This window comes from Oncorhynchus masou, chromosome 30 (genome assembly GCF_036934945.1).
Source record: "Oncorhynchus masou masou isolate Uvic2021 chromosome 30, UVic_Omas_1.1, whole genome shotgun sequence".
NCBI lineage: Eukaryota > Metazoa > Chordata > Actinopteri > Salmoniformes > Salmonidae > Oncorhynchus > Oncorhynchus masou.
The window spans coordinates 35,329,419-35,355,450 of NC_088241.1; the positions used below are offsets into that span (position 1 = coordinate 35,329,419).

The 26,032-nt window shown below is 43.4% G+C and overlaps 1 pseudogene; it reads left to right on the forward strand.

Moving 5' to 3' along the window:
* The first annotated feature begins 5,243 nt into the window (after positions 1-5,243).
* Positions 5,244-26,032, forward strand: part of LOC135521643 (MAM and LDL-receptor class A domain-containing protein 1-like) — a 61,196-nt pseudogene continuing 40,407 nt past the window's right edge.

A 26,032-nucleotide genomic window follows, 5' to 3' on the forward strand; every position in this document is an offset into this window, starting at 1 on the left:
CATTGAGCCGGTCCCCTACTGTCCCAGACCCTCCAATGGTGGCAGCCGGAATTGGGTGAGAGCCCTCCCACCGGATGTTTGAGGACTGGCCTGGCCCTGGATGAGAGGAACGATTTGCCATGGTTGGTAATTGGTGGAAAGGCGAAGGAGTGATGCTTTGTCCATATGGAAGAATGCTAACTTGTGTCACTGGCATAGAAGGCGTTGGTGGAGCGACCTGTCCCCCGTGTTTCGCGTTGGCCGTTGACCCCGGAGCCTCCGGGGACTGTGTGCCATGCAATACCAGAGGGGCAGATTGGGAAGAAAATGTAGACAGGTCAGGTTCATGTGGAGGGGTGGTCAGGTCAACTCCCTGTTCGTTCCTCTCCAGGAAGGATGAGACCATCCGTGCCTCCTCCAATTCCCTTCTGGCTTGACGGTGCCGTCGCTGCTGTGCCAGGTCCTTGGCAATGAATTCCCGTTCCTGTAGAGCTCTACGGGCCGGCACATCCAATTGGTGACATCGTTCGTCAGCCTGTCGTTCCTCCTCAATCTGACGCTCAATTTCCTCCAAAGCTAATAGTTTCATCCTCTTGTAGGACAGTGGTCTGTGAATCGCTGAGGGCTAGTGAATGGCGGCTGCCATGGCCAATTCCAAAGGGGTATCCACTGGTCGAACTCCCCCTCCGTCTAGAGTGCCTTGACGATTTCCCATTAGTAAAGGGGTGAGCGGAGCCTGCCTCAGGAAGCCGGTCGACCTGTGCTGTGGGAGTCACCTCAATGGGTTCTTCCTGTAGACCACTTTCCTGCTCCAAAGCAGTTTCCGGTCCTTGGCTCAAAGGGGATGGTTGATGGCTGAAACGTAGTTGATCCATCACCACTTTGAGCTCTGGTGGGCTTTGATGTCGGAAACTTGACCACGTAATCCTTAAGATAACCAGGTGCTTGACTGGTTCTTCTGGTGCTTCTGAGGATGAAGCCTTTGTTGCTTTAGGCTTAGCTCCTGGATATTTCCTTTGTTCCAAGATCTTTCCCTCAGCTGCTCTGTCCTCGTCTCTTCCTTCCAATGGAGACAATTCTTCCCTCTCCGCCTCCATTTCCTTTTCACCTGTCTTTGGTTCAGTCATCATCTGGCTCGAAGGACCATTGAAAGATTAGTGGAATCTGTGTGGGTTGTTGGACAGGTAGGATGACTGACAGTGAAGATGAACAGGTGGTCACGTGTCAGGTGACAGAGGAATGGATGAGACTGAGGCAGGAATTCCTTTAACCATAAAGTGGTATATTTACTGAGTAGTCTGTGCTGCATCACAAAGGAAACAAATAACATGTATCCGATCAAATTCCTCATCCCAAAGATCATATCATAACAATCATTCATGATTAACATAATTAGGGAAGTCAACAATCCAGTTTATTAACCGTTTACCTTTGATGATCTTCAGATGTTTTCACTCACGAGACTCCCAGTTACACAACAAATGTTCCTTTTGTTCCATAAAGATTATTTTTATACTCAAAATACCGACGTTTGTTTGTCACGTTATGTTCAGAAATCCACAGGAAAGAGCGGTCTGGAATTTTATTTGGAAATTCCAAATAGTCTTCATAATGTTCACAGAAACATGTCCATTTTTTTTATAATCATTCCTCAGGTTGTTTTTAAAATATATCAACCGAGTGTGTAGGTTTTTCAATAACAGCGGGAGGAACAATGGCAGCTTTACTCTGTAGCGCAAAAACTCACTCTGAGAGCCCCCACCTATCCACTTACGCAATGTGATCTTTCACGCTAATTTTTCAAAATAAAAGCCTGAAACTATGTCTAAAGACTTTCGACACCTTAGGGAAGCCAGAGAAAAAGGAATCTGGTTGATATCCCTTTAAACGGGGGATAGGCATGCATAGGAAGAGAAGGGTTTCAAAATAAGAGGCACTTCCTGATTGGATTTTCCAGGGTTTCGCCTGCAATATCAGTTCTGTTATACTCACAGACAATATTTTGACAGTTTTGGAAACTTTAGAGTGTTTTCTATCCTAATGATATGCACCTTCTAGCATCTGGTCCTGAGAAATAGGCCGTTTACTTTGGGAATGCTATTTTTCCAAACATAAAAATAGTGCCCCCTAGCTTCAAGAGGTTAACCATAACGATTGAATAATTGGCCTATGAGGATCCGTAGGGCCATGATCATTGACAATTCACATTACACAATTTGTTTGAAGCGTGCGCTTCAAGCCGCGCTCCGCGGTAATAACTATAAGCAATAACTGATGGCCCACACCCCCGATCGCCACAGATAGTTCAGATGAAAGGTAACAGAGTCGGTGGACTTACGTGGATTCATGGACACACAGAACTTTTGGATCAGACGGAGTTAAGGAAGAGAAAGCAGCGAGATCAGGCGATGGTAATTTCCTACTTTTATGGAGTTGAGATCTGTCTGACATTTTCACCTGACCTAATTAAAGCGCCCCTGGCCCAGCTGAGTAAGTGGCAATGAATTAAAGGATTATTCCAGCAACTCCATGGGCCTTTTCTACAGTGGGAATGATGGAGGAAGAGGTGAATAGTGGAAGAAACTAGTCTTGCTTTGCTGTTATGGTAGAACATATCAGACCTGAGTTCAAATACAATTTGTGTGCCAAGTGGTTTGCGGTTTTTGGCCTATTCTGTTTGGTCCATTAAGCCAGGAAAGCTTAATCAAGCACATACGCAGTGTTTTAAACAATTTCATACTATTTGAAACCAGGTCTGGAACATACAAGTACATCATCATCTCCTTACAAAGGCATAAACAAATTTCAACACTTGTAATGACTTGAATGTATGGAAATTTTTGACAGTGTAGCCTATGGACTATCATGGTAGACCAAACTCTTTCTTTGTTACCTCCAGAGGAGAAACGGCTTCCTGCTTTTCCATATCACGATCCTATATGGCACTGGTCAGAAGTAGTGCGCTATAGAGGGAATATGCTGCCATTTGGGATGCATCCCATGTCACTGTGGTGGTAGCAGATTCCTTCTGGTCCTGTGCACCTGAAGAAGGGGAACAAAGGATTAGGGGGATTTATGGGGGATGTATCCCCCTTTCTTTGCTTTAATTACTGGGACCACCCTTCTTCATCACACCTCATCTCCCTCTTTAATACTCCCAAACCCCAAGTCTGACCCCACTGGAATGCCTGGCTCCTATACAGCCTAAAACCAGCACCAACATCCCCCCTCCTCAGCCCTCTACTCCCCCTCCTTCTGATACAATGCCTAACTGCTCCCTCCTTTTGTCCTCCTAAGACATTGACTTAAAGAGATGCTAATGTATCATTCAGATGGGCTGCTTGCTTTCGCTTGGCTTACTTTTCATATACAACGTTAATTATTGTCTTTTTAGGTCTCTTTGCTTGTCTTGTGTCCTGGCTATCTGGTTAAGTTCTTCGGAAGGGCTTGCTTGAATAAGTTGTGTGCATTGGGATTTGACAGTTTCTGCTGCATGTGATTCCCCCCCTACATTATGAAGTTGAAATTTGGATCATGCAGAGGTGAGCTCCCTTTTCTTTACTTTACTGCCATCTTACAGCTGTTTATCTAGCATGTGTGTGTGGTGTGTGTGATAATTGCTAGGGGCTTAAGACCAGAGCCAAACAGAATCCACAGGGAATTTGCACAGCTGTTGTTTTTGCACTGGATAAGACTTTTAGTTATCTCACACCTTTGTCCAGTCGGGCTGTGTTTATTTCCCTAGTCTCCTGGCTGCATGTTGTAGCATGACCCATATTACAATACAGCACTAATGTGTCCCAACTGGCACCCTATTCCCTATGTAGTGCATGACTTTTGACCATGGCAAATAGGGCTCTCATCAAAAGTAGTACACTATATAGGGAGTAGGGTGCCATTTGGACATAAGCCCTAGTGCTTGGCAGCCTGACCTTACATACCCCCTCTCAACTGAGTGGTTCTTCACTCTACTTAAGCCTGACCCTTACTCTACTCAATACCCAAAACCCTACTCAGCAAACTGGATGCAGTCTATCACAGTGCCATCTGTTTTGTCACCAAAGCCCCTTATACCACCCACAACTGCGACCTGTATGCTCTAATCAGCTGGTCCTCGCTGCATATTTGTCGCCAGAACCACTGGCTCCAGGTCATCTATAAGTCTATGCTAGATAAAGCTCCGCCTTATCTCAGCTCACTGGTCACGATAACAACACCCACCTGTAGCACGCATTCCAGCTGGTATATCTCACTGGTCGTCCCTAAAGCCAACACCTCCTTTGGCCACCTTTCCTTCCAGTTCTCTGCTGCCAATGACTGGAACGAATTGCAAAAATCGCTGAAGCTGGAGACTTATATTTCTCTCACTAACTTTAAACATCAGCTATCTGAGCAGCTAACTGACTTGCACATCATCTGCTAAATTGTAATTACTTCGCTACTATGGCCTATTTATTGCCTTACCTCCTCACGCCATTTGCATATCCTGTATATAAATGTTCTTTTTTTCTATTGTGTCTGTATGCTTGTTTATTCCATGTGTAACTCTGTGTTGTTGTTTGTGTCGCACTGGTTTGCTTTATCTTGGCCTTCTTGCTTTATCTCGCAGTTGTAAATGAGATCTTGTTCTCAACTAGCTTACCTGGTTAAATACGGTGAACAAATTAAATTGAGCTCAGGTGCATCCTGTTTCCATTGATCATCCTTGAGATGTTTTTCCAACTTGATCGGAGTCCACCTGTGTCAAATTCAATTGATTAGACATAATTTGGAAAGGCGCACACCTGTGTATATAAGGTCCCACAGTTGACAGTGTATGGCAGAACAAAAACCAAGTGATGAGGTCGAAGGAATTGTCCTTACAGTGCCGAGACAGGATTGTGTTGATTCACAGATCTAGGGAAGGGTACCAAAAAATGTCTGCAGCAATGAAGGTGCACAAGAACAGTGACCTCTATCAAATGCTTAAATGGATGAAGTTTGGAACCACCAAGACTCTACCTTGAGCTGGCCGCCTGGCCAAACAGGCATTCGGGGGAGAAGGGCCTTGGTCAGAGAGGTGACCAAGAACCCGATGGTCACTCTGCCAGAGCTCCAGAATTCCTCTGTGGAGATAGGAGAACCTTCCAGAAGGACAACAATCTCTGCAGCACCACACAAATCAAGCCTTTATGGTAGAGTGGCCTGACGGAAGCCACTCCTCAGTAAAAGGCACATGACAGCCCACTTGGAGAAACAATATACTCTGGTCTGATGAAATCAAGATGGAACTCTTTGGCCTGAAGGCCAAGTGTCAAGCCTGGAGGAAACCTGGAACCATCCCTACGGTGAAGCATGGTGGAGGCAGCATCATGCTGTGGGAATATTTTTCAGTGGTCGGCACTGGGAGACTAGTCAGGCTTGAGGGAAAGATGAACAGAGCTACGTACAGAGAGATCCTTGATGAGAACCTGCTCCAGAGTGCTCAGGACCTCAGACTGGGGTGAAGGTTCACCTTCCAACAGGACTACAACCCTAAGCACACAGCCAAGACAACACAGGAGTGGCTTCGGGACAAATCTCTGAATGTCCTTGAGTGGCCCAGCCAGAGCCCAGACTTGAACCTGCCCGAACATCTCTTGAGAGACAGGAAAATAGCTGTGCAGCGATGCTCCCCATCCAACTTGATAGAGCTTGAGGGGATCTGCAGAGAAGAATGGGAGAAACTCCCCACCCTTTGCCTCACAATGGTTTGATCCACTGCCAGTTCCTTATCTGGCAGGTAACAGAGGGTTCGTATCTACTGTCTGAAAGGCACTCAATGCACATAACTGACGTGAGGTTAATCCATCCAATCGCGCCATAACAATGTTTTTTTGTTTTTATTTTGGCAGGGTTTACACACACACACACACACACACACACTAGCTGAATGAGCAGAGCTAGTGGGCTAACATGAACTATCAAGCTTGCTAGTACCTATTCCATTTATGTGGCATCGTCAAAGATGGAATCTTTGCTATCGTCAGTTTATTCCAAGATCAGCATGCAGCTGTAGTGCTTCAAAGTCCCTGTGATAAGGTTAGCGATAAACTGAACTCCCAACTGAACAGAACTACACTGTCTTCTACCATTGTCTTAAATATCTTTAATGGTCTCGTTGCAAAAGCTAAATTGACGCTATGGGACTTTGAATCACATGTGCCGATCTTGGAGTAAACTGACGGTAACAAATATTATAGCAATCACCACAGACACAGAATTGGTGCTCGCTAGCTTTGCAAATTCAGCTATTGTTGGAAGCCAGCCAATATGAAACAAACTATATTAAAATTACAAAAGGTTGGTTGTGTAAATGGTGAACTCATACAGCTGTCAACTCTTGTCACTGCAATCCGTTTCACATTTGTTAGCTACCTTTTAGATCGAAGCCCATATAGAATGATAGAAGATAAGATGATAGAAGCCCATCTCCTACTGTAAATAGTGTGGGTGTGTGTGTGTGTTTGTTTGTGCAGCTAGCCAGCCTGCCAGGTAGAAAAAGGTAAAAAGACAGACAGACATCAGATTATTTTTCAGTACACCAAAACGCAAAGCAAGAACCCTAGGAGCCTAAGACTAGTTGATAAAATGTTCATTAGAAAGAAGTAAAATGCTAATGGAAATGTTTCACAATGATGTCATTAGGCAATGATGTCATTATGACTGTGAGACAGTGAGGGTGGTGAAAGAGACAGGGAGAGAGACTTCAGAGGACAGTGTCACAGCCACGGCAGGACCAGGTGTCAACCTTGTTGCCAGCAGCACCAGTATATGGGACAGTGGCACAGCCACGGCAGGACCAGGTGTCAACCTTGTTGCCAGCAGCACCAGTATATGGGACAGTGGCACAGCCACGGCAGGACCAGGTGTCAACCTTGCTGCCAGCAGCACCAGTATATGGGACAGTGTCACAGCCACGGCAGGACCAGGTGTCAACCTTGCTGCCAGCAGCACCAGTATATGGACAGTGTCACAGCCACGGCAGGACCAGGTGTCAACCTTGTTGCCAGCAGCACCAGTATATGGGACAGTGGCACAGCCAAGGCAGGACCAGGTGTCAACCTTGTTGCCAGCAGCACCAGTATATGGGACAGTGTCACAGCCACGGCAGGACCAGGTGTCAACGTTGCTGCCAGCAGCACCAGTATATGGACAGTGGCACAGCCACGGCAGGACCAGGTGTCAACCTTGTTGCCAGCTGCACCAGTATAGGGGACAGTGGCACAGCCACGGCAGGACCAGGTGTCACCCTTATTGCCAGCTGCACCAGTATAGGGGACAGTGGCACAGCATTGTCCAGTTACCTCAGTGAGGGCACAAAACCATATCAGCCACACCCACAATTTATAGAACCGCAAACTCTTGCCAACAGAGTGTTGACCTTTCAAGAGAGATGGTTTCGCGATTTCCCCTGGCTACCTTATAATCCATTAATAAGAGTTTTGTGTTTTCACTGGAGCCAAGGGTTTTCAAGCCAGCCATCTTTTGGCCAAAGAGCAGATGCTGCCTTCATTAGTGCACGATTTAGGAACGGGAGAAAAGCCATTGTAAAATTCACAGCACATCAAAACTGCCAAACCCACCGCCACTGTGTAACTAACAGCACACCAGCTAAATCCAATCAGTGTCCAGTTATCCAGCGTGTGGGGTAAACAGCAGAAATGACAAAAGCTACCCTGCACTGTATGAGAAAGCAACAACATTGATTAAATCCACTCAAGACGATTTGATGGCAAAGCAGTGGATCACTATAGGGCAGAATTTTTAAAGTGTTGGATGGTGTGGAGGTTCAGTTTGGCGACCGTTTTGACCAGGACAGTCTTAACATTCTGCAAAAGTTGGAAAGAGTGCTTCTCACGGGGGAGTTGGATGAGTCTCTAGATCAGTACCCTGAGCTGAACATAGATTCTCTTTCTGTGCAGTTGCCTCTCTTTCGCAAACAAATACCCCTGTAGCAGCAGTTGAGAGGCAGCAGAGGTCCTCAGGAGGCTTCCAGTGAAGGTGCAGGGGTTGGTTGACCTAGTTGAGGTGCTGATCAGAATTTTGTCTGCAATGTACATAAAGACAAGCTGGACAGTCTTTAGGGAAAATATCTGCCAGCAATGTGTTGGATCCATTGAAACCCTCAAACATATTTGTTCAGTAGTGTATATAGCAATGGTTCTCAACCTTTTTTGAGTAGTGGAACCCCTGCATATTTTGATGAAAGGCAGGCAAGGTTTTGAGTGGTCCTCAGGGACCTCCACCCCTCTATATGATATGTAAAGTTAGTGGAATCCTTGTGCTGCTGAACACGTTCCGTCACGCCCTGGTCAAAGTTTATTGTGTTTGTCTTTATTTATTTGGTCAGGCCAGGGTGTGACATGGGTTTATTGTGGTGTGTTTTGTCTTGGGTTTTGTTAGGTATTGGGTGTGTGGCTTAGTGGGGGTTATCTAGCATAGTCTATGGCTGTCTGGAGTGGTTCTCAATTAGAGGCAGGTGTTTATCGTTGTCTCTGATTGGGAACCATATTTAGGCAGCCATATTCTTTGAGTATTTCGTGGGTGATTGTTCCTGTCTCTGTGTTTGTTGTTCACCCGATAGGCTGTATAGTTTTTCACGTTCCGTTTGTTGTTTTTTTATTGTCGTTTTCTTCGTCATTAAACATGTCTCAAAAATATCACGCTGCATTTTGGTCCGCTTCTCCTTCGACAGACAAGAACCGTTACACGTTCATTACACTTTTTTATTTCATGGACCCCTTGCCATTACACCAGGGACCCCTAGGGGTCCACCTACCCTGTTTGAGAACCCTTGGTGTATAGTATGATATTTGTTATTTTGTTTAGTAGTTTTTGGTACATGACAGTACACTTACTTACTGTCGCTTATTTTATTTTATTTAAAATTGCATACTTTGTGTAACATACTTGTCCATAGCTGTTGTTTGAAGAGTTGAGACACTGACTGAACAATAACTAAGTATTTCTGAAGGATGTTTGGGTTTTTCATTGAAGTAGTTATTTTGCTTTTAGAACTGTACTTATGTTCTTGTAAAGATGTTGTAATAGACTCAAACCAGTGGCACATATTTAATGACTATATAAATGAATCAGAAAAAGTTAAATAAAAAGGTCAGTTCAGTGCGGAGACCAACTTCGTGATGGTTCTCAATGAAGATTATTTGAGATGAGATCGCACCATGTTCATTGTATTAATGAAACCTGCACGCATACAGTGTACAGTACCATTACCACCTACGGGCCTTGCTTGGTATTGCTGGTTGTAAATACAAATACCTGCATACATACTGGACTGATAAGGAACACTGCTATAACAATTATTATTAGTAGTATTATAATGGTTTAAACATTTTAACAAGTTGGGACAACCCTTCAGTTAACTACTGTACGTACATATCAATTATCCAGTAGTAGTAATTATGGTTCCCTCAATATACATTTAACATATTACAAGGTAGGCTCAGGAATTGCTCTTGAGAAAATGTCATGTAATTGTCCCCTCTAAAGTTGATATCAGATTTTCGCCCCTGGTAAGAAGGGGTTAATTCTCACAGTTTTAGATCACTGACTCATGTTCAATCCAAAACTTTCTTTTCTGTCTTTGGATGTTTGATCATTGACCCGTGAAACTTTTTCTGTGTTTCCTTTTCTGTTTCTGAAATGGCACACATCCGGGGGCACCTGTGGCAGTGATTACACCACCACACACTGACCCCTCTCCCTTGCACCCCGATCACCTCACTGTAATTTGTCGCCAGCAGCAAGAGCAACCTGAGGAGGCTGGTATCATGCTGCCTCACGCCTCCCTCTCTGTCCGTCTGTCTTTCTCTCTCTGTCTCACTCTTTCTCTCCCAGGTAATTTTGTCTATCTGGAGGCCGATAGAGTGGGATTGAAAGGTGATAAGGCTCACATGAAGAGCTCTGTGTGGAAGGAGTCTCGTGGCACCTACAACCTCCCAATTCTGGTACTACATTTCCCAAAAAAGCATCAGGCAATAGGCTTCCTGGTAAAGGGGCGGAACATTCATTATTTTAGCTACAGTATGTTGAGGAATGGACATATGGAATAGAGTTGGGCAATTCCATAGCCTGGTCCCAGATCTGTTTGTGCTTTTGCCAACTCTAACATGTTTGGCATGACAATGAGTGACAAGGAGTTGGCATGATAGCACGAACAGATGGACACTCAAGCTAGCAAATATATTGATTACAGCAGAAAATGCAGTAGCTTTGTTTCCACCAAAAGCATTGGTTGTCCACAGGATGTCAGCAAATAAAGTTAGTAAGTGCCGTTTTACTGATGCATAGATAATTAGGAGTCGTTGCCATGGTTACCCTAGACTGTATACCGTGCATTCGGAAAGTATTCAGACCCCTGCACTTTCTCCACATTTTGTTTCAGTACAGTTTTATTCTAAAATGTATTAAATTGTTTTTCCACTCATCAATCTACAAACAAAACCCCATAATGACAATGCAAAAACAGGTTATGAATTTTTGCACAAAAAAAACCTGACATCACATTTACATAAGTATTCAGACCCTTTACTTGGTACTTTGTTGAAGAGCCATTTGCAGAGATTACAGCATCGAGTCTTCTTGGGTATGACGCTACAAGCTTGGCTCACCTGCATTTGGGGAGTTTCTCCCATTCTTCTCTGCAGATCCTCTCAAGCTCTGTCAGGTTGCATGGGGTGTGTCCCTGGGGAGCGTCGCTGCACAGCTATTTTCAGTTCTCTCCAGAGATGTTCGACTGGGTTGAAGTCTGTGTTTTGGCTGGGACACTCAAGGATATTCAGAGACTTGACCCAAATCCACTCCTGCGTTGTCTTGGCTGTGTGCTTAGGGCTGTTGTCCTGTTGGAAGGTGAACATTCACCCCAGTCTGAGGCCCTGAGCACTCTGGAGCAGGTTTTGTCAAGGATCTTTCTGTACTTTGCTCCATTCATCTTTCCCTCAATCCTGACTAGTCTCCGGTCTCTGCTGCTGAAAGACATCCCCAGAGCATGATGCTGCCACCACCATGCTTCACCGTAGGGATGTTATTGGCCAGGTGATGACCAGTGCCTAGTTTCCTCCAGGCGTGACGCTTGGCATTCAGGCCAAAGAGTTCAATCTTACTTTCATCAGATCAGAGAATCATGTTTTTCATGGTCTGCAAGTCCTTTCGGTGCCATTTGGAAAACTCCAAGTGGCTAATCATGTGCCTTTTACGGAGGAGAGGCTTCCGTCAAGCCACTCTACCTTAAAGGCATGATTGGCAGAGTGCTGCAGAGATGTCTGTTCTTCTGCAAGGTTCTTCCATCTCCAGAAGAACTCTGGAGGTCGGTCAGAGTGACCATCCGGTTCTTGGTCACCTTCCTGACCAAGGCCCTCGTCCCACAATTGTTCACTTTGGCCGGGCGGCTAGCTCTAGGTAGAGTCTTGGTGGTTCCAAACTTCTTCCATTTAAGAACGATGGCCACTGTGCTCTTGGGGACCTTCAATGCTGCATAATTTGGTACCCTTCCCCAGATCTGTGCCTTGACACAATCCTGTCTTGGAGCTCTAAGGACAATTCCTTCAACCTCATGGCTTGGTTTTTGCTTTGACATGCACTGTTAACTGTGAGACCTTATATAGACAGGTGTGTAACTTTCCAAATCATGTCCAATCAATCTAATTTACCACAGGTGGATTCCAAGTTGGAGAAACATCTCAAGGCTGATCAATGGAAACAGGATGCAACTGAGCTCAATTTCGAGTCTCATAGCAAAGGATTTGCATGCTTATGTAAATAAGGTATTTCTGTTTTTATTTGTAATAAATTAGCAAAAATCTATAACAACTGTTCGCTTCTTCATTATTTGCTATTGTCTGTAGATTGATGAGGCGGGGGGGAATCATTAAATCTATTTTATAATAAGATTGTAAAAGTCAGAAAGGTTAAGAAGTCTGAATACTTTCCAAATGCACTGTAACGCACTACTTTTGACCTGACCCCATGGGCCCTTTTTAAAAGTAGTTCACTACAAAGAGAATAGGGTGCCAGGTACTGTAATGTCATGTTAGAGCTGCAGTCCTGTTGCCATGTTCACTGTAATTTTCAGAGGGGCAAGACAGACACCTGTCACTCTCCGTGCCAGTGCTCCACAGCTTGGAGACCTGCAGGAGGGTAGAGACAAGGGGGGGTGCGGAAGCTGCGAGGGTTGTCCCAGACCAGGGCAGACCCCACCATCTGGGCTGAGCTGCTCCTCTTTTAATCTGACACCCTGCAATTGTTTTGTTGTTTTTTTTACTTTGTGCTTGTTTAATTTGCAAGTTGTTGCGGCATGTTCCCTAAACTTAACCCTTATTCTAAACCTAACCATAACCATAGTTCTCTTGTTTCTTACTGTGCATGGTTTGTTTAATCTCAAACATGATTAAACTTGGCAAGGTAGTACTCTAAGTGTGTGTGTGTTAGTGTACAGATGTTTCTCCCTGTGTGTGAGAGACTGTTACCTCTATCACTATGTTTGTATGAAGGGTGAGTACTAATGACAATTATTTTTAGATTCAAATTCGTGTGGGTAGTAGATCGAGTACAAGCCGTGCATGTTGAGCACACATACACTGCTCTGTGTGTTCCCATACACTTGTGGCATCCTGTGTTTGTGTGTGACTCGGTTGTGCATGTGTTTGTGTGTTAGTGTACAGGTTACAGGTTTGGTTCCCTGTGGGTGTGTGAGCTTGCACATACAGCAGGAACCATTATGTTTAATTTGCAAAGCAGGTCAGAAAGTCATGTAAATTCCAGCAAAGCCTCTTATTCCTCTTCTAGATGTGAGGGGTAGTATCCCACCTACTGGAATTAGCATTTCATTAAGCTTCCCCTGATAAAGGAGGCAACTGTTATGCAAGAGGCTGGGCTGCTAGCACAAGCTAGCGTAACAGAACTCACGGTGGAGGTGTGAGAAGGATAGCTACAGGCAATGAGAGTGGCCTGCGTTCCAAATGGCACCCTATTCCTTATATAGCGCCTGGTCAAAAGCAGTTCACTATTAGGGAGTAGAATGCATTTGAGACGCACATTACGAGTCCAACCCATTAGAGCCTGAAGCTAATTGTGTGCCTTGTCAGAAGTTGGTGGCTGAGGGGATGGTTGTTAAAAACATCATCTAAACCCCCACAGCATCCATTCTGGCTCTCAATGGTGTCATCTCTGTGATGTCACTCGATGGATATAATAAGCAAAGATAACAGAATTGTAGGCTATTCTGTTTTCACAGAAATCTGTCTTGCATCATAAAAAAAACAGTACAGGACATATAAACCAGCAACAGACACCATACAAAAACACATTACAGGACATATAAACCAGCAACAGACACCATACAAAAACACATTACAGGACATATAAACCAGCAACAGACACCATACAAAAACACATTACAGGACATATAAACCAGCAACAGACACCATACAAAAGCACATTACAGGACATATAAACCAGCAACAGACACCATACAAAAACACATTACAGGACATATAAACCAGCAACAAACACCATACAAAAACACATGGGGATAGAGGACTGTACAGGGTGAGGTAATTATAATTAAAATATTCACATCACAGATCAGGAATCACATATGGGGCTGTAAAGTGCAGTAGTGCATTTCCATGTATGAAGGTAATACCCTACATTATTCTCATTTTACTACCCTGCTCGTTTAACTGAGCTGCATCGATTGGATTTTGAGCCAACCAGGCATTTGATTGGCCTCAGGATAGTGCAGCATGCTAGTGTTGGACCTGGGATTCTTTTTCCACATTATTGAGACAGTTATGAATTGACAGAGGGGAAGACGGGCAGTAACAGATGGAACGGGGATAAAACCCTAGTCTCTGTGTAAGACGGGAGCATTAATGCTTTGACCCCAGACTGTGCACAGTTGGACCTGGAATTTGACTCCAACCCACTGATTGTTTGACTGTCTGACTTTGAGTGGCAGACTGACCTGCAGGATCTGAGGAGATGTGTTGATTACTTTACATATCGCCCTCTTTCACGTAGATGGAACATGACCTTTCTGAAAGGTCACTGTCATGGAGATGAGGGGAAAAGTGTCTCACACGAGTTCTAAGGTCACAGTACAATCAGCTTAGATTAGGAGTTAGGAGTACCTCTTGCCACTGTGGACTAAGGACTGCTCTGTTGAGATTCAAATGTGGCCGACCATCTCTTTTCGGTCGTATGTTCCAAAATTTGAAAATGTGTTTTTATATTGGATAAAAGTACAGACTCTGAGCTTCAAAGTGGCATATCATGCACTGTAGTTGGAGGAAACATGAGGAAGTAATGCTGCTTTAAATGTTGATACATTTATAATCCCATTTAGGAGAAAAAGGAATTCAAACATTTTGCTTCGATTTTCACACTTGCTCTATATTAATCCTTGGGGAAACAGTGCATTTGGAAAGTATTCAGTCCCCTTGATCTTTTCCACATTTTGTTACGTTACAGCCTTACTCTAAAATTGTTTTGTTTTTAATCATCAATCTACACACAGTACCCCATAGAGACGAAGCCATTCTTCTCTGCAGATCCTCTCAAGCTCTGTCAGGTTGGATGGGGAGCGTTGGTGCACAGCTATTTTCAGGTCTCTCCAGAGATGTTCGATCAGGTTCAAGTCCGGGCTCTGGCTGGGCCAGTCAATGACATTCTGTGACTTATCCCGAAGCCACTCCTGTGTTGTTTTGGCTGTGTGCTTAGGGTTGTTGTCCTGTTGGAAGGTGAACCTTCACCCCAGTCTGAGGTCCTGAGCGCTTTGGAGCAGGTTCTCACCAAGGATCTCTCTGTACTTTACTCTGTTAATCTTTCCCTTGATCCTGATTAGTCTCCCAGTCCCTGCCACTGAAAAACATTCCCCCCAGCATGATGCTGCTACCACCATGCTTCACCGTTCGGATGCTACCAGATTTCCTCCAGACATGACGCTTGGCATTCAAGCCAAAGAGTTACATCTTGTTTCGTGGTTTTGGCAAGTCTATCAGGACATCTACTTTGTGCACGACACAAGTAATTTTTGGAACAATTGTTTACAGACAGATTATTTCACTTAATTCACTGTATCACAATTCCATTGGGTCAGACGTTTACATACACTAAGTTGACTGTGCATTTAAACAGCTTGGAAAATTCCATAAAATGATGTCATGGCTTTAGAAGATTCAGATAGGATAATTGACATCAATTGGAGGTGTACCTGTGGATGTATTTCAAGGCCCACCTTCAAACTCAGTGCCTCCTTGCTTGACATCATAGGAGAATCAAAAGAAATCAGCCAAGACCTCAGAAAAAGAATTGCAGACCTCCACAAGTCTGGTTCATCCTTGGGAGCAATTTCCAAATTCCTGAAGGTACCATGTTCATCCGTACAAAGAATAGTACGCAAGTATAAACACCATGGGACCACGCAGCCATATTACTCAGGAAGAAGACGTGTTCTGTCTCCTAGAGATTAATGTACTTTGGTGCGAAAGGTGCAGATCAATCCCAGAACAACAGTAAAGGACCTTGTGAAGATGCTGGAGGAAACAGGTAAAAAAGTATCTATATCCACAGTAAAACGAGTCCTATATCGACATAACCTGAAAGGCCACTGAGAAAGGAAGAAGCCACTGCTCCAAAACTGCCATAAAAAAGTCAGACTACGGTTTGCAGCTGCACATGAGGACAAAGATTGTACTTTTTGGAGGAATGTCCTCTGGTCTGATGAAACAAAAATAGAACTGTTTGGTCATAATGACCATTATTTTGTTTGGAGGAAAAGGGGGGGATGCTTGCAAGCCGAAGTTCACCATCCCAACTGTGAAGCACGGGGGTGGCAGCATCATGTTATGGGGGTGCTTTGCTGCAGGAGGGACGAGTGCACTTCACAAAATAGATGGTGTCATGAGGCGGAAAAATACGTGTATATATTAAAGCAACATCTCAAGACATCAAAGCTTGGTCGCAAATGGGTCTTCCAAATGGACAATGACCTAAAGCATACTTCCAAAGTTGTGGTAAAATGGCTTAAGGACAACAAAGTCAAGGTATTGGAGCTCATCATATAGACCATTTGTGGGCAGAACTGAAAAAGCGTGTTTGAGCAAGGAGGCATACAAACCTGACTCAGTTACACCAGTTCTGTCAGGAGGAATGGGGCAAAATTCACCCAACTTATTGTGGGAAATGTGGAAGGCTGCGCAAAACGTTTGACCCAAGTTAAACATTTTTAAAGGCAATGCTACCAAATGCTAATTGAGTGTATTTAAACTTCTCACACACTGGGAATGTGATGAAAGAAATAAAGGCTGAAATAAATTATTCTCTCTACAATTATTCTGACGTTTCACATTCTTAAAATAAAGTGGTGATGCTAACTGACCTAAAACAGAATTTTCTACTAGGATTCAATGTCAGGAATTGTGAAAAAAACTGAGTTTAAATGTAGTTGGCTAAGATGTATGTAAACTTCCGACTTCAACTGTATATGTCTGACAATAGCTATTGATGAAAACAACTTTTGGATACAGTTGAGACAATACCATATGCACATGTAGCTCCCTTGGCATTTTAACTGTGGACTCTTACCTGTGTATGGATTATGATGATTCAAGGCAGACTGAAAAAAAAAAAAAAGAATCCTTCCCACTCAGCTCCGACAAGTCCAGACTGCTTTTGCCACAGAAGACAGAGAGCCTTGTTGATACCAGCAGCAGTATTCAGGACAACACTGTTATTGATAGCTGTAGCTACACTTTGCATGTTGTCCATGATGAAAATATGAGTAAATCCAATTAGATATTTCAAATATCCGCGGTAGAGGAGAGCAGGATGTGACAGCATTGGACTCCCTTTCTCGTGAATGTCCCTGCCCCCTCATTATCTCAACCAATCAGGACTAGGCACGATTGTGTATTTTCTCCATGTCTTCGTGATTTCAGATTTACAGATTACATACGAGTTTGTTATTACGGCAAATAAAAGTTCACATGTTCAAAAAGGCACGTTGTCTAAGTTTAAATGCCTCTCCTGTGAAGTAGTGACCTCTGTCACACTCCCAGTGTTTGGAAATGGGTCACATGTGGATTGTCACCAAGGCATGTAAATCAGCGTACAGGCCATGCATGTTGAGAGGACATGTACACACACACAGACACACACAGAGAGAGAGAGAGAGAGAGAGACCGACACACCGACACACACACACCAAGGACAGTGTAAATACAATATCAACAGAGAGGCGGTCTGCCTTCAAAGGTGTTTGGGAAGGGAACTGTAGTTGACTCAGGAGTCCTTGATAGGTAGGGAGGACTGCATGTACCTGGCTTTACACACTAAATACGCAACGTTTACTCCATTGAACTGTCTATTCAGATCAGCATTGGGAACTTCTGAGTTATGTCATGATTGTACTTGTTACCACTCTAACAGTGGCTCAGCCCATCGGGAGGTAACAAACACTTTAGGGAGTCTGTGACACTGGGCCCATCCCAAATGGCACCCTACATTATTCTATATATAGTGCGCTACTTTTGACCTGCTGGACAAATCTTTTTGCCTGCTAATAGAGGACTATTAAAGGCCCAGTGCACTACTTTAGTGCAATGATTATTATTATTATAATTTGCATTTTATTTTCTATAATATCGATTTTTTTAATTCAGAATTTCCAGGGGGTGCTGCAGCACCCTCAGCACTCCTACTTCCTGCGGCTATGATTTCATTCAATCATTGCAGTTTTATTTGGTGAATCTAGGTGCCCCCAACCAAATGTTCAATACTTTCCTCTCCCAGAGTTTAGCAAGTAAGTTCCTTGGTATTACTGTAGTACAGTATTACTCAATGAGTCAGAATGCTTGTTTGAATTGTTGTAGTGCCTATCTGCTTCTGTCAAGATCTAAGTGCCTCTCAAACAGATGAAATCCCAATTAATTGGACCCATAGAGATTCCATAGGTACGGTGTCCATATTAGGACAGTTTCAGTCTCAGCAGTTGTCAGCCTTGGTGTCCACGGTTCTGGTCTTGACTGGTCGTATCTTCATTATATTGTCCAAAAGGCCAAAAGTTATACAATGTTTGAATGATCAGTCTTTTGCTGGTGAAAAATACATGTACATGCTGTGTTTACACAGGCAGCCCAATTTAGATATTTTTTTCACTAATTGATGTATAAAGATCTGATGTGATTGATCAAAATACTAATTAGTGAAAGAAATATCAGAATTCGTCTGCCTGTGCAAATGCGGCCATAGTAACACATCTGCCTCCACATTACTTTACTCATAGACCTTACTTCTCAACAGCGGAATATTCGACAGAATAGAAGAAAAAAAACATAATGCTCTCTGATTTGAAGGTGAGCCGACAGCCAATCAGCTGCCGGCGGCCCCATAAAATGAAAAGGCCATGAATATAAATTGGATTTCATCTTACCAGGACATTCAATATAATAGTAAGACATTGGGGAGATGGATTGAATATTTATTTTAATGGCGATTACAACTTTCGCCGTCCGTTTAGGGTCCTGCGTCTATCATCAAATGTGATATAATTTATACCAATGATACAATTATGTAAATGTATAGCCGGCCTCATTATGCAGAAAGTGGATTTACGGGTTTGGCTGCGGAGAGTGTGAACTCTTTCGAATAAACTCTGAAATTGATCTGATAAGTGCCTCAATTGATATCGCATCGAGGCATCAAATATGAACCCGTGCCTGTACGATCCACTCATCAGCTGCAGCGCCGAGACTTGTTTTATGGATGGAGCTCCCTTCCTATATCGCACATAAATCTAGATCAATCCTGTGGTAAAACTGGCTATTAATCTATGTTTTACCCTCTCCGTAACAAAATGACTTCTCGCAAGGACTTCATGGGCATATAGTAGGCTGGTAGAGAGAAAACAGAATGTATATGGCTCACCCTAGGGTGCATTTTAATATGCTTTTAAACTTCTGAATACAAAATAACATTATCTGTCATCTGTTAGAGTATATTAGGTCCAGGCTCTTTCATTGCAGTGGCTATGAAAACGGAGACCCTTGGCAAACATTTGGTAGTCCAAGAAGCTACAGTAAACTTCTGTTTTTTGACTATACTGTACCTCAGGGTTTTTGTATGAGATTACCTCTGTCCTTGCAATGACCATAAATCACATATCATAGATGAGACATGTATATTTAAGGAATGGCCAGCGAGAGCCTAACCACAAGATAATCACACCAAACAACCAAAACAACTCCAAACAACTTCAAACAGGTACCCTAAACAAGCCCAAAAAGGTACCCCAAACAATCATAAACAGTTACCCCACCAAAAAAAAAACAGGTACATGACCCATTATACCCTATAGGGCCTGGTTAGCCTACAACCTTTTTCCAACCTAGACTGTGAATGATTAAATTATGTATTCAATATAGACAAGAAAAAGACAATCATTTGTGTGTTATTAGTTTAAGCACACTATGTTTGTCTATTGTTGAGACTTAGATGAAGATAAGATCAAATTTGATTACCAATTTATGCATAAATCCAGGCAATTTCAAAGGGTTCACATACTTTTTCTTGCCACTGTATAGAATAACCATATTAGGATATGCTCAGTAGGAGTTCCTATGGAAACCTTACCAATGTATTCCATGGAATATTAATATTGAGGGGGGGGGGGGAACCGGGCCGAGGTTCTTCTGCGGAAGCGTAGGAACTTGGAGGTGATCTTTGAGGGGATACGCTCCAGAGGCATGAGTGGAGCTGGCTGCTCTCTAAGAAGGCCTGTCGTTCAGACTGTGATCCCAGTAAGTGACTGTGATCCCAGTAAGTGACCCCATGCACTCACAACATTTGTATACAGATTCTAGGGTGTCCATCTTAGGACAGCCTGAGTCCCAGCAGGGCTTGAGTATACCAAACATTAGGAACTGCTTCGTAATATTGAGTTGCAGAACAGCCTCAAATTCGTTGGGGCATGGACTCTACAAGGTGTCGAGAGTGTTCCACAGGGATGCTGGCCCAGGTTGACTCCAATGTTTCCCACAGTTGTGTCAAGTTGGCTGGATGTCTTGTGGTTGGTGGACCATTGTTGACACACACAGGAAACTGTTGAGTGTGACAAACCCAGCAGCATTGCGGTACTTGACACAAACCGGTGCGCCTGGCACCTACTACTATACCCCGTTCAAAGGCACTTAAATCTTTGTTCTATGCCTGTACACCCTCTGAATGGCACACATACACAATCCATGTCTCAATTGTCTTAAGGCTTAAAAAACATTATTTAACCTGTCTCCTCCCCTTCATCTACACTGATTAAAGTTGGATTTAACAAGTGACCTTAATAAGGGATCCTAGCTTTCACCTGGTCAGTCTGTCATGGAAAGAGCAATGTTTTGTACACTCAGTGTATCTTGTATTAAATCTGTCTCTTACATGCTAATACACACATGCCTGGGGTATAATGTATGTCTTTCTAGGCAACATCCTATCAGGATTGAAATTGTTATTCCTTGTACTAGGTGTTAGTCCTAGACTTAGTACTCACTGTTCTCTACTGAACTCTACTGATTATTTTCAGAAAGTCTCTCGTCTTGTCTTTGAAGATGTTCTGCAAACGGAACGTGACTCTAAAAACCATTACACCAAGATTCAGGGATTAAATTGTGAAACGTACAAGTTCATTTTAAGTGAACAGATGTTCATTGGCATAATTCCTGCATAGCTCTCGGGATCCTCTGACAATATGGAAATAAATATATGATTTCCTCGCAATGAAAAGAAATGTAATTAATTTCAAGTCATGTATGTTTCTGTGCTTGAAATTGGAGCTTAACACAATGGAAACCTGTAGAGACAAACAACCAAATCTTGGAATAGCACCTTAGGCTAGAGTCACGATTTGAATAACATGTATTAAAGAGATGCGAGTGCTCCAGCAGCATTTAACTGTGCATCTCTCTTTGAGTTAGCTCATCCAGTTGCCTTTTGAGCACACCGCAATTTAACACCTGTGAGTAGAAATGCTTGTGCTGCTCTTCCTCAGTCAAACACTGGCTTATTAAATTATTTTTGATACTGACAGTCTAACACACTCAACACACCAGCTGCTGTGTGAGGAAAATGAGCAATTCAATTGCTAACACCCCACCACGCGCAAGCAAGCACGCACACACACGAGTATCAAAATAGCTTCATTTTCTTCGATCCATTCTGTTATTATGTAGCCTAGTCCTGATGTGCTATCAGAGTTAGCAGAGAATCTAATATATAGATTCATGTCTGTTTATACTTGTATGTTGGGTGCTTCTTAGTTGAAAGGGTTCACAGAATCTGGCTTGTATTCATTAGTGCACACCACGAGAAATGAAAACAAGCTTTTCTGATTGGACAAATTCAACTGCGTCCCTCCCTGTTTCAGCTCGTTTGCTTCCGTTTGGTTCTTATTGAATACATCCCTGCTGTATTTTCTGTCATGCCAGAGCCTTCTATTTAGAGGCTCTTCCACAGACAGGTGTTCCACATTAGATCAACCTTACAATAAGCACGGGCTGCCTTGCAGTGTGTGCAACTGGCTAGACCCCTGCACTGCCCATCTCCAACACACACACAAACACACACAAAAACACACACACACACAAAAACACACACACACACAAAAACACACACACACACAAAAACACACACACACACACACACACACACACACACACACACACACACACACACACACACACACACACACACACACACACACACACACACACACACACACACACACACACACACACATACACACACACTTTCATCAAACAAGCGTTATTACAGGTTTTCTCAATCACTTACAAGCAATTTTTGGATCTGTGTTGAAACATATCTATAGCGGAACAGCAATGACCAAATGCTCAAATATATTTACAGATCATTTTCAATCAATCAGTTAAATGTATTTATAAAGCCCTTTTTTACATGAGCAGATGTCACAACGTGCTACACAGAAACCCAGCCTAAAACCCCAAACAGCAATGCAGATGTAGAAGCACGGTGGCTAGGAAAAACTCACTAGACTGGCAGGAACCTAGGAAGAAACCTAGAGAGGAACCAGGCTCTGAGGGGTGGCCAGTCCTCTTCTGGCTGTGCTGGATGGACATTGTTCCTCAAGATGTTTAACGTTCATAGATGAACATCAAAAAATAATCACAGTGCTTATAGAGGGTGCAACAGTTCAGTACCTCAGGAGTAAATGTCAGTTTACTTTTCATAGCCGAGCAGGTGGGGTAGAGAGAAAGAGAGCCGAAAACAGCAGGTCTGGGTCAAGGTAGCACGTTCGGTGAAGAGGTCAGAGTTCCATAGCCGCAGGTAGAACAGTTGAAACTGGAGCTTCAGCACAACCAGGTAGACTGGGGACAGCCAGGAGTCAACAGGCCAGGTTGTCCTGAGGCATGATCCTTGGGCTCAGGTCCTCTGTGAAGGGAGAGAGAGAGAATTCAATTCACACAGGACACCAGATAAGACTGGAGAATTACACCAGATATAACAGACTGACCCAACCGCACCGGCACATAGACTACTGCAGCATAGATTCTAGAGGCTGAGAGAGGGGTCGGTCGGGGGACACTGTGGCCCTGTCTGACGATACCCCCAGACAGGACCAACCATGCAGGATACAACTCCACCCACTTTGCCAAAGCACAGCCCCGACACCACTAGAAGGATATCAACACACCACCAACTTATTACCCTGAAACAAGGCTGAGTATAGCCCATGAAGATCTCCTCCACCGCACGAGCCTGAGGGGGCGCAAAAACATGCCTTAATGTTACAGAAATCGTTCACTATTCAATAATCTGAGATGGCGCTCAGACATAAGCAATATTTCTCCACTATGTTGGAGTCAACAGAAACACAAAATTACAACATAAATATTCTCTTACCTTTGATGGTCTTCGATCAGAATGTAGTGGAAGGAGTCATACTTTCCCAATACATCGTTTTGTTTCAAGTCGTGTGTCTTTGTATTAGCATATGCTACAAGTTTCAGCTGAAATGCATCCAAAATGACTTCTGGTCCCGAACAGTTGCGCATCTAAACTTCAAAATTACATATATGTCGACTAAACTGGTCAAACTAAGTGCAGAATCGCGCTTTAGGATGTTATTAACGTACAAAACAATTTTCAATTCAACCGGACAATCTGACTTTTTCTCATGCAAGCTGGAACAAAGAAATCTCTGTGTCCAACGCGCGCCCGAACGCGCATGTATTTTCTCGTGACACTCACTATTTTGCCTGCCAAAGGGTCAAAGCTCGCGGGATTTGCACAATTAAACGCTCTACTGATAGAGGACATCTCGCGGAAGACATAGAAACTGTTCCAAGATCCATAGCTGGTTGGGAAGGGTGGGGGCGATGACGTCAAAGTTGCCCCAACTTTCTGGATGCCAAAACTAGTTTGGGAGATTGGCTGCCCTGTGAGTTCTGCTATACTTACAGACATAATTCAAACAGTTTTAGAAGCTTTAGAGTGTTTTCTATTCAATAATAATTATTATATGCATATATTAGCAATTTTGGACAGATTTCCTTTCAGTTTACTATGGGCATGCAATTCATCCAAAGGGGGCAGTATTGTCCCGAGCCTTAACAGGTTTTAATACCTGACTTGCATATCTTAGACCACTTTTTGCAAAACTTTACATACAAATGTCATCAGTGAATACACAAGTGTAAAGTGTTCTGTTCTCAGAATATAAGAAATGTGTGCAATTGTGTTGAATGTACTACTGCACAAAATTCGAAATCACCCCAGCAGTGTCCTACAGTAAATCAAATTTTTTCATAAAGCCCTTCTTACATCAGCTGATATCTCAAAGTGCTACACAGAAACCCAGCCTAAATCCCCAAACAGCAAGCTATACAGGTGTAGAAGCATGGTGGCTCGGAAAATCTCCCTATAAAGGCCAGGATCTAGGAAGAAACCTATAGAGGAATCAGGCTATGAGGGGTGGCAAGTCCTCTTCTGGCTGTGCTGGGTGGAGATTATAACAGAACATGGCCAAGATGTTCAAATGTTCATCGATGACCAGCAGGGTCAAATAATAATAATCACAGTGGTTGTCGAGGGTGCGACAGGTCAGCACCTCAGGAGTAAATGTCAGTTGGCTTTTCATAGCCGATCATTGAGTATCTCTATCGCTCCTGCTGAAAAGAAAGAGAGTCGAAAACAGCAGGTCTGGGACAGGTAGCACGTCCGGTGAACAGGTCAGGGTTCCATAGCCGCAGGCAGAACTGTTGAAACTGGAGCAGCAGCATGGCCAGGTGGACTGGGGACAGCAAGGAGTCATCAGGCCAGGTTGTCCTGAGGCATGGTCGTAGGGCTCAGCTCCTCCGAGAGAGAGAGAAAGAAAGAATTAGAGAGAGCATACTTAAATTCACACAGGACACCGGATAAGACAGGAGAAATACTCCAGATATAACAGACTGACAGTACAATATATGGAATGATCTAGGCAATGGGAACTGTCTAATTGTTATGATGTTTTACAATATTGCGGACAGTGATGTAGAGAATGAAGTTGGGTTACTCCTAAGTCAACATCTCCACCACTGTTTCCTTCCATTATAGAGCTTTGCAGAGAGAGTCAGATTAACTCGTGGATACCAATTGTATGTCTTTGCGTGCAGTATGAAAGAAGTTAGAGGTAGTTTCGCGAGCCAATACTAACTAGCGACTGCAATAACACGTGTTAGCAACTTCCAAACTGGACACAGAGACTTGTGTCCACGAGTTAATCTGACTGGGGAAGTAGATAAAGGGCCTCAATGCCAAAATCCCAAAGTATCCCTTTAAGAGTTAGGGAAAATAGTTTTTTGAATAGGAAGAAATAGTTTGGTCCCCACAAGAACAATAAAACAAATGTGAGTGTGCCTTTAAAGAACCAGAATAATAGCAAGTGAAAAGGAATTTGAGATCAGATTGGGTTTGAGTTACGTTTTCTCAATTGTGTACAAGCATTTTTTGGAACAATATTGTCCATTTTTAAAACAGAGTTCACAAGACAAACATTGTGGCCTTTTGCAAAACAGTAAATGCCTTTTCAAAATGTTGCATTCTCAAAACATAAAAACATGAATCGAAACTACATTACATTCTCAGAATCGCAAATAGATTCACCAAAATAACATGATTGCCTGCAAAAAGATTAATGTAACTATACTTATCTCGAGTCCAAGCAGACAAAAGTTAGTCGGTCTTTAAAAAATCCCTGTAGATCAATACATTTTCTTTATAGTCACTAAATCATGATGATCAAAATTGGAAGCAGAATTATGGGCAATTACTCTCCTTTTCTGCATATTTCAAACAAACTTTAACCACAAACAAACCCCTAACCTTAAGCCTAAACCAAACTCCTAAACCTAACCCCTAACCCTAATTCTAACTAATTGTGAGCCTAAACCTAATGCCTAAACCTAAAATGGCCTTTTTCCTTGTGGAGACCGGCAAAATCGGATTGTCCTCGCTTTATTATCCTTGTGAGGATCGTTGTGGTCCCCACGACGATAGTAAAGCCTAAAGCACATACACACACACAGGCACGTGCACAGATAGGAGTCTACCTGTGCTGAGCACATGTACCTTTGCACCCCTACTCGCCAAGTGCCCTTTTCGGTGGTGTTATAATAAAAACCATTTTATATACAGTTTTCTTTTGTTGTTGTTCTGAACCCACTTCCCGCCAGTGTGTGTGCATTGGTGTGTATTCCAAGTGCAGTGGTGCCACCATCCTGTACAGTGGTCACAGACTTTGTTTGCCAGTGCATCGAGTCCCACCTAGTGTGTGACAGTGAGGCCGACTGTGCAGACAAGACATACACTACGAGGTGGACTGATGCGAGTAGAGCTGGGTAGTACTGGTTACGGCAGTTATGTATGGCTTGCTGACAGCTCAGCACCTGGACCAGAGCTAGGGACTACTGCACTATACCTGTGGGGAGGTCCGTTTGAGATAGAGGGA